The following is a 15,049-nucleotide window of genomic DNA, read 5'->3' as shown; positions in this document are numbered from 1 at the left end:
GATTATTTTCCATTATAGGCATTATAAGATATCAAATATAGCTTCCTGTGTTATAAAGTAAATCCTTGTTCTTTATTTTATATATAGTGGTATGCACTAGTAATCCCATGTTACTATTTCTCCCCACCCCCACCCCCCCATTCCCTTTTGGTAGCCATAAGTTTGTTTTATATGTCTGCTAGTCTCTTTGTTTTGAAAATGAATTAATTTGCATTATTTTTTGCATTACACATAGAAGTGATATCATATATTTGCCTTTCTATGTCTGACTTACTTCACTCAGTATGATCTCTCTACTTTCATACATTTTTCTGCAAATGGCTATATTTCATTCATTTCACGGTTGATTAATATCCCATCATATATATGCATCTATATGTATGTCACATCTTCTTCATCCACTCATCTGTTGATGGACACAAGCTGCTTCTGTGTCTTAACTATTGTAAAAAGTGCTGCTATAAGCTTTGGGGTGTTTTTATATTTTTCAATTAGAATTTTTGTCTTTTCTGGATATATGATCAAAAGTGGGATTGCTGGGGCATATAGTACCTCTATATGTAAGTGAAAAGTCATTTCAGGAATGCATGCCATTAAAATTTTATTTCCTCCCATAGTTCTGAATTCTAGAGCAAATTTCCTATAAAACATTTTGTAGCATTTACATTTATACCACAAAATTCAGTGTGTATTAGAACTAAAACTTGTGACAGCTCCTCAAAGTTTGATGTCCATTTGTGTCACTCAGGATCTTGTTAAAATGTCATTTTTGTTTACAATGATCCAGGATAAAATTGGTGTATCTAGCAAGTTGCAAGTTGCAATTGATAGAGCTCATGTGTAGACCTCACTTTGAGTAGCATGGTTTAGACTAGAGCACAGAATGACAATCATATCCAGCTGTAGATATATATTTGTGTAGCCAGCATAGAATTTCAACTTTTGAAAATGGATTTACATACTTTCTTATGGACTTAAATGTTCTCATTTATCCATTTCATACTTTGTTACTTAGAAGTCTATTCCTTCTCAAATGTAAATTATCAATTTTCCACGAGGAAATATTTAAGGTTTAGATGCCTGTTCATTGCCTCTTTACATGTCAAAAGATTCCATTGATTAATCTGAATGATTAATCTAAACAGGAGAGGTCCTGGGTGAGAGATGCCCTTTCAGGGATTACAAAATGAGAAAGATTCCTGTATTCTTGGTCAAGATATTTGAGTAGGCTGAGATTTTATTCTAATTATTTCTAGTGTTTTCTATCCTTTCTAAAATGGATGGAATATATAGTATGCTAGTGGGAGGCAGGAAGGTAGTGGGGAGATGAGGTGAGAGTTTGCTGGATTTTAATTTTTAGAGAACAGCAGACAGTCTGCAACCTTTCAGACTTTCTCTTTAAGAACTTGCCATGTCCAGATCAAAGGAATTTATTAGGCTTTTAGCGCTCCTGTTTTTTTATAGCTCAAAATGAACAAATTTTCAAGTACAAAAGAAATGCTTTAAAAGAGTTCTTTTAGTCTTTATTTGAAATCTCCTGCTCTGCTTCAGTTCACAGATGTGTCCTACACTGAATGGAGAAATCAGACTACTACACTTTGATCATTTCACTATCTTGTTTGATTAGTGTTTTCAAACTATAGAGTTTATCAGCAGGGGGCAGGTTGATCCCTGTGGCTTATAATGGGCAAAGTATGGGGGGAAAATAGGTTTTTAGAAATCGTTTAAGATCAATCAGTTTCCTCCTTCTTCAAGATTTAAAAATAACATCACGGACAGATAGACTTTGACACAGAATAAGATCAGATACTTCCAAAGGGAAAACTGACCAGCATGTACGGTGCACTTTTTCCCTCTTTTTCTCTTTAAAATTATGACTTCCAGTCCTTAGATTGTTACAAACTATAATCAACTTATTTTTAAAATGAGAAAGCAAGAGGTACAACTACTCAATTTTAAATTTCATTTACTGTGCAAACATCATTTTCAAAATGAAGGTTAGGGTTATTAAAGGAAATTTTAAGAATTCAGCACTTTGAAAGTAGTAAATTGTATTACATGCAGCAATTTTAGGGTTACTTGCATGTGAACTTGCATTATTCATCCTCCACCTATGGATTGTTAATTTTCAGTTCCATAGCTGTAATTCAGGAGAAACAATTTTTCCTATGATAATATGTTAACATTGAAATATAGGCTTTCTTTGGTGTTTGAAGGTATTCTTAGTGGCAATACTGTGAAGATTGTCAGCTCTTGACCTTTCAGTATGGCTGTCAACATACTAGATTAAGGATTGATTTCACTGTTGATCTTGGGAATCTGTCTGATCATAGATTCTTTTAAATTTGGGGTAAATGAGATCATGTGGGACATTGAGTTTAATTTAACTAGTTTTTAATTTGAAATGCAACTCTGGGCAAAGGGAATTAAAAGAAAAAAAAAAGATGCTGCTTAGGCCAGATTCTGAATGAGTACATTTGCCTTGAGCATATACCTGGTTCCTAAAGTTCTACTGTGAGGCATTCAGTGGGAGCTTCATTGATAGATCCCTTAGTTTACCAATCCCTAGGATTCTTCATGACACAAAATGCCTCTATGTCTTCTTTGTTACTCTTGCTTTATTAAAAAAAGAAGGGCAATTCTGGACAATCTATTTCATACTAAAAAGTAACTGACTGCTAACCCAGATGACCAAATGAAGAGAATTTTAGAAAAGACAATCACAAGCAGCTTTTCAAGATAAAATGAAGATAATATCAAAGCTTATAGTAAATATTTTGAATTTTTTTAAGACATCCCAAATCCATTTTTTATGTTTTAGCAAAACGATCCATACCGATATTTAATTTCAGGTGATGTAAACTTGTAACACATTTCAGTTCAGTCTCTCAGCCATGTCCGACTCTTTGTGACCCCATGGACTGCAACACGCCAGGCTTCCTTGCCCATCACCAACTCCCAGAGCTTACTTAAACTCATTTCAGTTGAGTCAATGATGCCATCCAACCATCTCATCCTCTGTCATCCCCTTCTCCTCCTGTCTTCAATCTTTCCCAGCATCAGAGTCTTTCCAATGAGTCAGTTCTTCACATCAGGTGGTCAAATATTGGAGCTTCAGCTTCAGCATCAGTTCTTCTAATAAATATTCAGTACTGATTCCCTTTAGGATTGACTGGTTTGATCTTGCAGTCCAGGGGTTTCTCAAGAGTCTACTCCAACACCACAATTCAACAGCATCAGTTCTTATGTGCTCAGCTTTGTGTATGGTCCAATATTCATACATGACTACTGGAAAACCATAGCTTTGACGAGATGGACATTTGTTGGCAAAGTAATGTCTCTGCTTTTTAATATACTGTCTAGGTTGTCTGCAAAGAGTAAGACATGACTGAGCAACTGAACTGAACTGAACTGAACTGGGTTGGTCATAGTTTTTCTTCCAAGGAGCAAGTGTCTTTTAATTTCATGGCTGCAATCATCATCTGCAGTGATTTTGGAGCTCAAGAAAATAAAATCTCTCACTGTTTCCATGTTTCCCCATCTATTTGTCATGAAGTAATGGGACTGGATGCCATGATCTTAGTTTTTTGAATGTTGAGTTTTAAGCCAGCTTTTTTACTCTCCTCTTTCACTTTCATCAAAAGGCTTTTTAGTTCTTCTTCACTTCTTACCATAAGGTTGGTATCATCTGCATATCTGAGGTTATTGATATTACTCCTGGCGATCTTGATTCCAGCTTTTGCTTCATTCAGCCAGGCAATTCACATGATGTACTCTGCATATAAGTTAAATAAATAAGGTGACAATATATAGCCTTGATGTAAGTTCTTTCCTAATTTTGAAGCAGTCTTTTGTTCCGTGTTCCGTTCTAACTATTGCTTCTTTACCTGCATATAGGTTTCTCAGGAGGCAGGTAAGGTGGTCTGGTATGCCCACCTCTTGAAAAATTTTCTACAGTTTGCTGTGATCCACATAGTCAAAGGCTTTAGCATAGCAAATGAAGCAGAAGTAGTTGTACTTCTTGTAATATACTGTTGTCTTGAACTGAAAGCAATATGCCATTTTATGTTATTAATTCTCTCTTGTCATTAAATATAAAGTAGGTAACTTTATTATTTATTTGTTTCTTTACCTTTATTCCAAAAGGATTTAATATGTTTGAGTTCTTTGGTGACATTATCAATCTGTACCAAATTCCTATGTCATTGAATCTTCAAATTGAGATTGTTAACTATATCACATGCAGTTGTTTGATAGAAGAGTGTGATATCTGTTTACTTATTAATTACTGATTAACAACTACATTTTAACTACTTGAGACAGTTTTTTAACTTTAAAATGCTGAAATATAGGATTTTTTTTTGGGGGGGGGTACTAGATATACCAAGAATAGGATAATGATAGAAAAAAACAGAATAGTAAAGACTTAAACAATTACAAGAGATTTCTTTTAGTCAAGGATTTCTCTCTTCATCATACTCACAATTGCTACTTCACTCCCAATTACTGTGAAGCTGTAATATCACTAAAATGATCACATGGTCTCAGATATTCCCTCTCATTTTCTTTCCAATATATCCTTCAAATTGAGTCAAGTGTTTTCTTCATAAAATACAAGTCCTCCAGGCCACATCCCTCCCTCTGATTTTTAAATAGCTCTCCAGCTGTTTCCTGCCCACCTTTCTGTGTAATCTCTACACTTCCGCCATTCTTCCCAGATGGAGTGTTGTCAGGACCCTGCAAGTGGTATTTTCCATGTCTTTGCATATGCTCTTCTTTATCTGAGGACTTTATGTTCATTCTTCAAGAATCTCACTAATCATTTTACCATCTGGGAGGTATTTTTTGACACCTTTTCATCCCACCTCCTTCAAGGGTGGTGAGCACGCCTCCTCTCTAGTTCCACTGAGCATAACTGTTAGCACTCATCATGATGTATTGGCTGTTTAATTGCTTGTTTCTCCATTAAAATATGAATATTGTGAAAGCCAGAACCTTGTTCTATTTCAGAAAATGTCACAGGCCTCCTCCACTACTAAATTCCAATGATCTCCTAGTTCCTTCATTCCTATACTTGAACTTTCTCCCATTTCTGCAGTCTTTAACCTGGACAGAGGCACTAAGATCATCTCATTGCCCTGACCAGGTACTTAGTGTATGCATGGAATACATAATTCACGAAAGCAGTAGGTATAGTGGTAAGTGATAGAAGCTATATATGGATTAGAATTCAAAGACTGACCCTTACTAATTCTGTGATCTTGGGTAATTTCCTTAATCCCTCTTTGTTCCTGCATGTCTTCTGCTCTACCATGGGAGTGGTAAGAGTTCAGTTCAGTTCAGTCGCTCAGTCGTGTTCGATTCTTTGAGACCCCATGGATCGCAGCATGCCAGGCCTCCCTGTCCATCTCCAACTCCCGGAGTTTACTCAAACTCATGTCCATCAAGTCGGTGATGCCATCCAGCCATCTCATCCTCTGTCATTCCCTTCTCCTCCTGCCCCCAATCCCTCCCAGCATCAGGGTCTTTTCCAATGAGTCAACTCTTCGCATGAGGTGGCCAAAGTATTGGAGTTTCAGCTTCAGCATTAGTCGTTCCAATGAATACCCAGGATCTCCCTTAGGATGGACTGGTTGGATCTCCTTGCAGTCCAAGGGACTCTCAAGAGTCTTCTCCAACACCACAGTCCAAAAGCATCAATTCTTCAGCACTCAGCTTTCTTCACAGTCCAACTCTCACATCCATACATGACCACTGGAAAGACCATAGCCTTGACTAGATGGACCTTTGTTTGCAAAGTAATGTCTCTGCTGTTTAATATGCTATCTAGGTTGGTCATAACTTTCCTTCCAAGGAGTAAGCGTCTTTTAATTTCATGGCTGCAATCACCATCTGCAGTGATTTTGGAGCCCCTGAAAATAAAGTCTGACACTGTTTCCAGTGTTTCCCCATCTATTTCCCATAAAGTGATGGGACCAGATGCCATGATCTGAGTTTTCTGAATGTTGAGCTTTAAGCCAAATTTTCACTCTCCTTTTTCACTTTCATCAAGAAGCTTTTTAGTTCCTCTTCACTTTCTGCCATTAGGGAGTGGTAACAGGACCTACCAAATAGGACTATTGTGAAGATTATCCCATACTCCCCTGAAGTTCAGTAAAGTTGCAAATGAGCACACACAAAGCATGTTGGTTGGATTCTCTTTAAATTTATGTCCACTAGCATAGAAGGTTTCCTGGAATCTGTTCCTTCTTTCAGCTGGGTGATCATGCTCTATCTCTCTTTTCTCTTCACCTTCAACACCTCTCTCATTCTTATTTTCATCTGATGATTCTGCTTCTATTTTGCTGAGAAAAATAGAAGGAATCAGCATTGAACCTTGTATACTCTGTCACCTGTACTTCCATCCACCGATCAAACTCTGAGCTTTTTCTCTGGCTACCATTACTAGCTATCAGGGTGAAAACCAATACCACCATTATGTACAGACCTTATCTTCTCTCATCTGTGCTGCTGCAAAGCCCCAGCAATTGCTCTTTGTCTTTTCTACATCAGCACAAAAGCTTTCTTAAGCATAAACGTTTTAACCTTACCACTTAAAAACCTATTTGCCCCAATTCCTTTGTAGCTACTGCTTCACTCTCTCTTCTATTTGTTTACAACAAAACTCCTCAAATGAGTTGTCTGTACTGTTCATTCCCAAACTTTCATGCTAGCTTGAACTCACTGCACCCAAGCTCCCATTGCCATCACTTCATCAAGACTGTTCTAGGCAATGTCAGTGGTAAATTTTTTGAATTTTCACCTTAATTAAATAGTAGTATTTTCCACAGTAAGTCACTGACTCTTACTTTTTTTCTTGTTTAGTCATTAAGTAGTGTTTGACTCTTTGTGATCCCCATGGACTCTAGCTTGCCAGGCTCCTCTGCCCACGGGATTTACCTGGCAACAATACTGGAGTGGGCTGCCATTTCATTCTCTAGTGGATCTGCCCAGACCATGGATGAAACAGTATCTCCTGCATTGGCAAGCATATTCTTTGCTGCTAAGCCACCAGGGAAAATCACTGATTCTTACTGGAAATGTTTTATTCACTTGCCTGCCAGTAACCCACACTTCTGTTCTCCCCTCCTTCCTCATAGGATGCTCCTCATCTTTTTGACTGTCTCTGCTTAATTCCCTAACCTCTAAATTTTCAGCCACTGGGCCCCTTCTCTCTCCTGCCTACTTTTATTTAATTATTGATAATGTTTAGTCCATGCTTTTAAATATCCATAAACAGGTGATTTTCAACTTTGCATCTGCAGTTGAGAGCCTCTCCTCTGAACCTCGGAATCGTATTTTCACCCAAAGTCTGTTTCTGGTCTAAAGGTATTTCCAAATCAACATGTCCCAAATTGATGTTTTTCCCTTTTTCTAAGATGTCCTTCTTTCATATTTTTCTACTTTACAGATAGTGACAGTTCCATCATTTCATTTTCTCAGGACAAAGGACATGGAGTAATATTTACATCTCTTTAAATTACACCCAATTTCACATGCATTAACAAAATTCCTAATGGTTCTACCTTGATTATATACCCTGAATCAATCCAATGCATACAGCCATCCCACAAAAATAACTTGGCACAGTTCAGTTCAGTTCAGTTCATTTGCTCAGTCGTGTCCGACTCTTTGCAACCCCATGAACGCCAGGCCTCCCTGTCCATCACCAATTCCCCGAGTCCACCCAAACCCATGTCCATTGAGTCAGTGATGCCATCCAACCATCTCATCCTCTGTCGTCCCCTTCTCCTCCTGACCTCAATCTTTCCCAGCATCAGAGTCTTTTCAAATGAGTCAGTTCATCACATCAGGTGGCCAAATTATTGGAGTTTCAGCTTCAGCATCAGTCCTTCCAATAAACACCCAGGACTGATCTCCTTTAGGATGGACTGGTTGGATCTCCTTGCAGTTCAAGGGACTCTCAAGAGTCTTCTCCAACACCACAATTCAGAAGCATCAATTCTGTGCTCAGCTTTCTTTATAGTCCAACTCTCACATCCATACATGACCACTGGAAGAACCATAGCCTTGACTAGACCGACCTTTGCTGACAAAGTAATGTCTCTGCTTTTTAATATACTGTTTAGGTTGGTCATAACTTTCCTTCCAAGGAGTAAGCATCTTAATTTCATAGCTGCAATCACCATCTGCAGTGATTTTGGAGCCCAAAAAAATAAAGTCAGCCACTGTTTCCACTGTTTCCCCATCTATTTGCCATGAAGTGATGGGCCCGGGTACCATGATCTTAGTTTTCTGAATGTTGAGCTTTAAGCCAACTTTTTCACTCTCCTCTTTCACTTTCATCAAGAGGCTCTTTAGTTCTTCTTCACTTTTTGCCATAAGGGTGGTGTCATCTGCATACCTGAGGTTATTACCATTTCTTTATAATACCTCCCTTGCTTATTGCCAATCTGCAGAATCTTAAATTGTACCTGGTGTGTAGTAGAGTCTCATTCAATACTTGTGAATAAAACGTGAAACAGAAGCTCTTATTATTTTCAAGTGTCTTTTCCATGGTTTTTCTATCAAACAAGTATTTCTTATCTGAAGACTGTTTAGCAGCAATTGACATGTATATGCTCAGAAATTATAAAGATTTTCTTTTTGCCACACATTAAATTACCATTTCTAAAATCTTAAAATCTCCAATATTGCTAAGTATAATTTGATTTTGATAATTTGAAAAACATTTAAATGTTGTAATATCTTGAATTCATTACTGTTACTATCCTATAGAAGATGGGTATGAGTTTGTTCTTAATACGTATTGGTTTGTTATTATACATTGGAAGTTAGTTGCTATTTAAAATAGATTTCTAATAACAGTTAATTTTGTTTTTAATTTGGTTCTTTCAAATAAAAGTGGTTAGTAGAAATTTAGCTTTGATATCTAGGCTGTGCTATCTCATTACTTTACTGCCAACAGTTGTTGATGAAAATAGAAGTATTGTATTACCAAGTGATCTTATTCCTTTCAGTAAAGTCTTTTGTGTCTTTAAAAGTGTTCTTTATTTTTATTAAATTTTTGTAGTCCTCATTCTCACCGAGGGTTATTATTCTCTGCTACTCCCCACACTAATCCTAATCTTCTCAATTAAGTCTCAATTATAAAATCCTTACACTCAACTAATGATATGGAAGCTTTTGCTTTTTTATCCTCTTTGAGGAAACAAACCAGACCATCTCACTGTTGAATTGTTTTAACTTTGATCATGCTATCTATAATGATGTCCTAAAACCACAACATAGAGCCCTGCCATCTCTTACCAGATTTAGACACACTGCTTAGGTTTTCTTGTATATTCTGCAGAAACCCCAAGGATTGCATATAAATATTACATATGTCTATGTTTATGTATGCAATATATATATATAAAAGCTTCCCAGGTGGCTCAGTGGTAAAGAATCTGCCTGCAAATGAAGGAAAAGCAGAAGATGTATTTGATCCCTGGGTGAGGAAGATCCCCTTGACAAGAAAGTGGCAACCCACTCCAGTATTCTTGCCTGTGAAATCTCTTGGGCAGAGGAGTCTGGCAGGTACAGTCTGTGGGGTTGCAAAGAGTCAGACAGGACAGCATGCATTCACACACATAAAATATGTGTGTATGTGTATGGCTAAGGGGATAGCATAGCTTTCCAGGCTGACTTCTATTGTTATCATTCTAAAATAACACTGCCTTTTTTTTTTTTTTAATAAAGCTCTAGTGCTAATTATAGCTGGTCAATGAACGAACAGGAGATTGTAAGGTAAGCAAGGGGAAACAAGACCCCTCATGCTCTTATACCAAAAGAGTTTAGCTTAGACCTCTTGTTTCCTCATAAAAATTATTACAATAGGAACAAACAGGGAGTCTAACTCATTAAATCTCTCCAAAAAGCAAAACTTGGAAGAAAGCACTTTAAATCAGCACTGTACAATAAAAATATAATGTGAACCACATATATAGTTTAAAATTTTCCAATAGCAACATTTAAAAAGTATGTTTAAAAGGCAACATTAATTATACTAAAATATTGAGTTTAACATATTCAAAATGCTATCATTTCAACATATAATCAATATGAAGCTTATTCCTGAGGTATCTTTTACTTTTCAGGTACTAAGTTTTTGAAGTCTATCATTTTTTATTTTTTGTAAGTATTTTCTACTTACACTAACTTTACTTCAGACTAGCCACATTTCAAGTTCTCAGCTGTCACTGGTGCATAGTGGTTGTCATATTGGACAGTGTAGCTCAAGGTAACATACATATAAGTAAAGAACACCCTTTCCTTGAAGAAAACAGCTTGTGTATCTAGAGACATCATCCAAGAAAGTCCAGCCAAATCTAGATGGATATTCCTCCTCGAATTTTCTCACAGTGGGTCACAGTCACTGCTCAGAGAATATTCTGATTTTAGGAGCTACTACTAATCTTCTAATATTCTTGCCCCAAAGGCCTTAAATCTACTCAAAGCAGACAGAATAGATGTGTGGGAAAGGGATTTGCCATCTGTCAAAACTATTTACTAAGTAGTATTAATTCTGACTTTTAAAATCTCAATTTCCTCACCCATAAAGTGGGATTCACAATATTACTTTCCTCATAGAATTGCAGTGGAAATTAAATGATATCAAGAGAGTAAGAAGGGCTTCCCTGGTAGCTCAGCTGGTAAAGAATCTGCATGCAGTGCAGGACACCCAGGTTAGATTCCTGTGTCAGGAAGCTCCGCTGGAGAATGGATAGGCTACCCACTCCAGTATTCTTCGGCTTCCCTGGTGGCTCAGTTGGTAAAGTGTCTGCCTGAAATGCCGGAGACTCGGATTCTATCCTTGGGTTGGGAAGATACCCTGGAGAAAGGGAATGGCCGGAGACCTGGGTTCAATTCCTTGGTTGGGAAGATATCTTGGAGGAAGGGCTACCCACTCCAGTATTCTGGCTTGGAGAATTCCATGGACTATATAGTCCATGGGGTCACAAAGAGTTGGACATAACTGAGCCACTTTCACTTACACTTTTCTTGAGAGTAAGAGATAAGCACAGCATCTTTGTCAATAATTTTTGCTCAATAAATGTTAACTGAGTTATCTATCCTTCCATATTTCAAGAATAATTTAACCTAAAACTATATATTAACAATATTGGTCACCTGATGTGAAAAAATGACTCATTTGAAAAGATCCTGATGCTGGGAAAGATTGAAGGTGGAAGGAAAAGGGGACGACAGAGGATGAGATGGTTGGATGGCATCACTGACTCAATGGACCTGAGTTTGAGTAAACTGGAGCTGGTGATGGACAGGGAGGCCTGGCGTGCTGTATTCTATGGGGTCTCAAAGAGTTGGGCACGACTGAGTGACTGAACTGACTGACTGATATATTAACAATGATGTCTCATAGTGGACTTTCAAAAGACACTTGCTTATGGGAAAGTGCCTATCAATTAAAGGTCATTTTTACTACCAGTTTTGATTATTTTGACATTTTATGAACCTTAGAAAACCACCACTTGTGTGATAATGGTGGACAGTGGTTAAGGTGTTTTTTGTTTTTTTTTTTTTCCTTTTCTTGGCTTCCTGCTTTTCTTCTTTCTGACAGCACAATCAGAAAATAAGATAACAAGCCCCGATCTTTACCAACACCTGCCCTGAGAATGGGAAAGACTGGTCATGTTTCCCTACTACCCAAAAAAAGTTCTGATAAACCTAGTGTTTAAACATAATAAATTAGATTACTGCTTTTCAAATGAACAGTGTGGTTATAACTCAATCTACTTGAGTATAAATGCACATGCCACACAGTTTATATGCTTTGATTCTGTACAAAGCTTCTGGTTATTCTCATTGTCGCAATAGTCAAATACGTTTATTTCCACAGGAAGAAATAGATGTGGATTTCACAGATGACAGACTTGTCTCAACTTTTCCCTTGGTAGTAAAAGCTCAATTTCCATTTCTACTGTTTTAAAGAGGGAAATAATTTCACTTGATAAAATGTAAATGTGGCTAGCACATACTCTGTCTCCACCATTAAAGAACGTGTTGACCCCAGACTTGTTTCCTGTACCCATTCCTACGCTCATCTTCATTTCCCATCAATTTATCTCAACATTTTTAGTATTCTCCTTGTGCTAAAGAAAGTTTCTTTCTTGAATAATTGACAAGAAAAAGAAACCTAAGACTTCACAACTAGTTCATTTTTAACTCAGATGGTTGTGCAGCAGAAAGAACATTCTTTCCCCGAGGCCAAAACAATTATCTGTGACATCATAACGAAGTTAAATGTCACATGTGAAAAACACCTGATGTATTTCACTCAGCGAAAAGAGCAGTGAAAAGGTTAAAGGTCTTTTTGTAAGTGGTATTAGGAGATATTGAGCATAGAGAATATGTAGCTACAATGCATAGATGTAACTTAAAATTTAAAAAAAAGCACAATTTTACTTGCATTCTTGAAATCTGAGCAATGGTCAGTCAAAAAGCAATTTTTATTGTCACAGAAGAATGCTTAAGTCTTTTAGAGCAATTTCAGAGAACAAAGAAGCATTCAATCAGCAGTGATATGCAAAAGACAGTCATGATAGACAAAAGGATACTACATGCAGGATATTCATGCATCCTTGGGCTAGCACATTGTCAGCCTATAGATAATATCAACACAATTAACAATCAGACAACAGAGTGTAAAATAAGCAGCATCAACTGAACACAGCAGTACCTAGTGAAATCGCTCAGTCGTGTCCGACTCTTCGAGATCCCATGGACTGTAGCCTACCAGGCTCCGCCATCCATGGGATGCCCCAGGCAAGAGTACTGGAGTGGGGTGCCATTGCCTTCTCCGTCAGCAGTACCTTAGGGAGGGCCAAAAGCACAGAATACTCTTGCTGTTATATAGATTGTGTTCTTGTTGTTCTTGTTGGATCTGTACTTTTATGATGGAGGAAGATGGTATTTTGAAAATATTGTTCTGGGAGAGAAGATTCCTGCACTCTTAGTTGCACTACTAAGTACAATATCACTAAATTCAGATTCTTTTCTTGAACTTCAGTTTCCTCATCTCTAAAATGAGAGCACTTGATTGGATGCTATCTGAGGTCTCTTCCAGCACAAACATGCCCTAATTCTAGTGCCATTATAAACTTACTTCTGGTACCCGTGGAGAGGACCTAGAACCTAGGTCCAGACCTAGACCTAAGACCTAGACCTAGGTCTAGGACCTAGAACCTAGAACCTACCAGTCTGACCTTGGTGAACAGTGAAGGATAAGGAGCAGTAATCTTCATGTGATTTCTTAGGTTCACGTGTGAATTACTTCTAATTAAAAGCAAATCTCTATATTTTTTGTTGTTCAGGAGAGAATAACTAAGTAGAAATAAACTAGGTTAGCATATATTCCTTTTAATCTATCAAAAAGTAAAAAGCATGGCTTAAATTGTCTTGCTTTTTCCAGCTTCAAATGTCCCAAATACAATGTTTTTTCTAAGGTTCCGTCTTACTTGGTGTTCATTAAGCACAATTTTCAAATTTCTGCTTCTTCTGCTGATGGCATTTTGTTATTTTATTCATCCTGTTCACCAATATCTATCCATCTGCAACCTTCCTGCATTCCTTCATAGGCTAGATCAGATCCAAATCAACCAAATTCATTTCTCAGCAAGCTGCACAAAAAAAAATGTACCAAGAATATAAATCAACAGTACTTAAGCTCAGTGTGAAATACCAGCATGAAAAAAGAAAATAAGAAGAGTTGAATGTGATGGCATATATGATTTGAAGTTGTGTGAGTGTTAAGTCTGAGGCAGAGACATATCTGATAAAGAAGAGAGATAAGGAAGCTGCTTGTGAAGAGAGCAGAGACATGAAGAGAGCCGCACATTGGGGTGACTACTGTGGTTATCTCTCTTAGGGGCCTATTTTTTCTGCATTATTACTCTGCTCTGACCCTTCCCAAGCTGAGTTATTTGGACCTTCTCATCTATAAGGGATTCCCTCATAGGTCAGTTGGTAAAGAATCCACCTATAACGCAGGGGACCCCAGTTCGATTCTTGGGTCAGGAAGATATGCTGCAGAAGGGGTAGGCCACCCACTCCAATATTCTTGAGCTTCCCTTGTGGCTCAGCTGGTAAAGAATCCGCCTGCAATGTGGGAGACCTGGGTAGGAGAAGGGAAAGAGGGTACCCAGTCTGTATTTTGGCCTGGAGATTTCCATGGGCTGTATAGTCCCTAAGGGCTCAAAGAGTCTGACATGACTGAGTGACTTTCACTTTGACTTTCTCATTCATATACTAATATCCTCTCACCCTCTGTCTACTAATCCAACAAACAGAAGTCTAAGTGTGATTTATGTGTGTGTGTGTGTGTGTGTGTGTGTGTGTGTGTGCGTGTGTGTGATTCAGTGATCTTTTTGCTAGACAATCCCATTTAGGCTAAGTGTTTGGAAGATTTGGCCTTTCTTAGCCAAGCTGGGCACTAGAGTGCTTTGTTGAAACAAAAAGAACTGCCAGCCTCTGGAGCTGAATAATGATTCTCCCATAGAAGGAAGAAACTTCGAGCATCAGTGTTCCTATTAAATCGCATTGTTTTTCTTCTTTACACTTACAATAAATCTCCTTTCACGTGGAGCAACATGACTGAATCTCTATAGCTTGTGACCACAAAAGCTAACTAAAATAATGCATTTTTGTTGCTTGATTTCAAAGCTTTTGTATCTTGGGATGAGAGTGGGAGAGAAATTGACTGTATATTATTTCCTACTCTGATAATGGTCACTGAGAGATTGTTACAGGTGAGCAGGGGACCTGTTTTCTAACAATGCATCAATTTGATTCCTTAAGATTTTATACTGCTCCTCTATTTGCAAAGCAGTTACTCCTTTTTCAAAATTATATGTGGTAAATAGTTGATAAGTGAATAAAGTGAGAAATGAAAACTGGATTGGTTTAGTCATTGCATCCTATAGTCTTTAAGCCCAAGAAGACCCTACCTAATCTGACATCATGGTCTATGTTTTCTTTTTCCTCCTATAAA

The sequence above is a fragment of the Muntiacus reevesi genome, chromosome 21, assembly GCF_963930625.1.
Source record: "Muntiacus reevesi chromosome 21, mMunRee1.1, whole genome shotgun sequence".
In the NCBI taxonomy this organism is placed as follows: domain Eukaryota; kingdom Metazoa; phylum Chordata; class Mammalia; order Artiodactyla; family Cervidae; genus Muntiacus; species Muntiacus reevesi.
The sequence above is the reverse complement of the archived record's forward strand: the minus strand, read 5'-3'. Positions refer to the sequence as shown.